The sequence below is a fragment of the Chrysochloris asiatica genome, unplaced genomic scaffold (genome assembly GCF_000296735.1).
Source record: "Chrysochloris asiatica unplaced genomic scaffold, ChrAsi1.0 scaffold00332, whole genome shotgun sequence".
NCBI classification, from domain to species: Eukaryota; Metazoa; Chordata; class Mammalia; order Afrosoricida; family Chrysochloridae; genus Chrysochloris; species Chrysochloris asiatica.
This window is the reverse complement of record NW_006408850.1, coordinates 2,643,213-2,646,535: the sequence shown is the minus strand read 5'-3', so window position 1 is coordinate 2,646,535 and position 3,323 is coordinate 2,643,213. Positions and strand designations below refer to the sequence as shown.

At 36.3% G+C, this 3,323-nt stretch overlaps 1 pseudogene; it reads left to right on the top strand.

Moving 5' to 3' along the window:
• Positions 1 to 1,504: 1,504 nt before the first annotated feature.
• On the top strand, positions 1,505 to 2,079 carry LOC102836809 (annotated as a pseudogene).
• The last annotated feature ends 1,244 nt before the right edge of the window (positions 2,080 to 3,323 follow it).

Here is a 3,323-nt window from a genome sequence, read left to right as displayed (position 1 = left end):
TTGTTGGGCCAATGAAGATTTTACATACTGTTTTTCCTGTAAATGTTTAGCACTAATCATTGGAAGAACAATTATGTTGATTCAATAGTTTTAAAAATCTATGGAAAGGTAAAATTTTACTTGCTTTTAATTTTGTAATGCCAAAAAAAAAAAAAAACAAAAACAAAAAACTAGCAACATCATTAATATCACATTCATATAAAATAACATATAAAATGTTATTGAAGATAATTTTTATAAAAATGTTACTGCTGTACATAAGTAGTAAACTGCCAAAAGTAATGTCAGATTCAGAAGAGGACAATGAATGTATGAAATCATTGCTGATATCAGATGTATCTTGGATGAAAACCCAGTGTACCAGAAATAGAGCACCTATATTTTATTGACAATGCAAAGGCAGTTGACTGTGTGGATCATAACAAATATTGGATAACATTTCAAAGAATCAAGTTTTGGAACACTTAATTGTGCTCATGTGAAACTGTACATTAGAATAAAGAGATATTTTATGGTTTAAAATCAGGAAATATGTGTACCAGGGTTGTATACTTTCACCATACTTATTCAATCTGTATGATAAGCAAATAAGCCTTGAAGCAGTATTAAATTCAGTAGAACATAGCATTAGGATTTTGGAGACAGAATTATTAAGAACATGCAATTTTCAGATAACTCATTTTGCTTGCTGAAAATGAAGAGGACTTGAAGTATTTACTGAGGAAGATCAAACACTATAACCTTCTCTATGGATTGCATCTCAAATTAAAATAAATTAATTAAATTCCTCATAACTATATAAATAATAAACATCTTGATAAACAGAAAAGGTTGAAGTTGTCAAAGCTTTAATTTTACTTTAATTTACAATCAACACCCATGGAAGTAGAAGTTAGAAACTGAAATTATTGCATTGTGAACATCTGCTGTGGAGGATCGTTTTAAAGTGTTTCAAGCAAAGATGTCACTTTGAAGATTAAGGTGTGCCTGACAATAGCCACTGTATTTTCAATCACTTCAAATGCATGCAAAAGTTGTGCAATGAATAAGGAAGACACGATGCCTTGAATTATGGTGTATGCAAAAAATATTAAATATACCATAAACTCTCAGAAGGATGAACAAATCTGTATTGCAAGAAGTATAGCCAGATTGCCCCTTAGAAGTCTAATGTACCCTAGGCTTGGTAAAGTAGTAGGTCCCGGAAAAGAGGAAGATCCTCCTCAAAGAGGTGGATTGACATATTGGCTGCAACACTGGGGTAAAACATATAAATGATTGTGAGAATGTTGCAGGCCTGGGCAGTGTTTGATTCTGGTGTATAATTGGGTGGCTATGAATCTTTATAAAACCAGTGGCGAATCATAACTTTGGGATGCTCACAGCAATGCCTATGCCTGGCAGCCAACATTAGTTTAAAGGAGGTGACAGGAGCCGCTGTGGGTCAAATTCATCACTCCCTAGTCACTTTGATTTTTCAAATCTTCTAGTAAGATATGGCAAGATGTCTGTGATCCAATGACTGACATATGAGACCCAGTTCTTTGGCTTTACACCACAGACTTGAATGCTTAGAGTCTACATTGTATTTCAAGACTACCTGTTTGAAGTAATGCAGGCTGTTTAACAGGTTATTGTAAAGAAACTGGATGGCATCTCTAACTGTGATGTTAGCCCTGTCCAAATTCATAAATGCACAGAGAACCTTCTTAGTTTCATGAAAGGACACTTTGGTCACCTTTATAGCAGCTGTTTCTGCAATTGATTTTGCGTATTCCTCCAGACATTTTGCTTCCTGAAGATACATCCCATACTTACAGTGAGGAAGAATTCCATCTTCTTCAAAAGGAAATTGAACAGTTACAGAAGTATAAGATTGAATTATGTGCTAAACAGGCCCTTCTTGCAGTCAGAAGAACAAAAATTGTTCAGGCAAAACTCAGACAGACATTGACTTTATTTGATAAGATTTTAAACGTTGGTAGAAAGCATGGGACTAGTGATTTTAGGGGGAGTTTGGTGATCCAGAGCTCCAGGAAATTGCAAAGCATTAGAGACAATATAGAAAAGGAAGGTTAATGAAACAACTTAAATTTCTAAATGGTAAAAAGAGAGTTGTCACAAAAGATGGTAAACCAATGACCTTTCTTACGCTATGAACCATGGATTTTATTAGACTTTCTTTGTTCAATCTTGTATTGCACCTCTTCCTCTTTCTCAGTCTATTCTCCTGAATTGTCTATGAACTGTATTCTAAGAATTTGTCCTGAGGGGACTTTAATAGATGGGAAGGGAGTCTTCATTCAATAATGGCTAATTTGGGGGCATGATTAATGAAGTTGTTTCTTGGATAGTCTAAGATATTTGTTAAATTTTACCTTGGCCATAAGTGTGACCTTGATATTTTTGGATTCTTGTTTAGATGAGACCAAATGTTTGATGAGTGACTCCTTTATTGATGCTGTTGTTAAATGTCATCAAGTTGCTTCCAACTCATAGTGACCCTGTATAGGATTTCTGAGGCTATAAATCTTTACAGGAGCAGAAAGCCTCTTCTTTCTCCAGCAGACTCCTTTATTTGCTAAATATAGATTATACTGAAAATTTAATTAGCTTGAGATTTTTTTTAACTTGTAGTTTTTATTTTAACTTTTAAGTATGTTTCAATTTTGATCACATAAAACACAATCTTATTTCAAGCATAAAAAGTAAGATGTGGGGCTGGGAAGTCTTGCTTGGCCCTTCTAGTACTAAGGCTAGAATGTGTCACAGTCAGCTTCAGCTATTCAAGGCAGCCAACATGCACAACTAGTCCTCCTGGCTACACCGAACTCTTGTCTTTAGTGGAGACATGCTGGTCAGTTATGCCCTTGAGTGCTGGCTGACATGATCTAGGACCTTCCAGCTTTTCTCCATGCTCTGTATGATGAGGTTGTTCACCTGTCTGTGGCATGGTCTCCTCTTCCACCACATGTTCTTGAATTGTGGACAATTTTACCCTCTTGCCTGTGCAGAACTCTCGTCCATGGCAGCATTACCCTATACAAGACAAAACCTTCAGGCTATTTTTCTCACAGATCTGTAAAAAGAGGTTGTCCACCTGCTCCTATAGCATGGTCAGCTTGATAGGTGGCCTCATGGACTCTCTCATCACTGTCTGGACCTCCAAGGGAGCCATGACTCTTGGGGATATGGACATATCCAGTTTTTCAATCTGCTGTTTAAACTTGTCATTCATTGTGTAATACATCTGTTGGCCCTCGGTACTCAGAGACTTGTAGACCTCAGCCATGACCTTATACACCTGCATCATGGTCATAGAC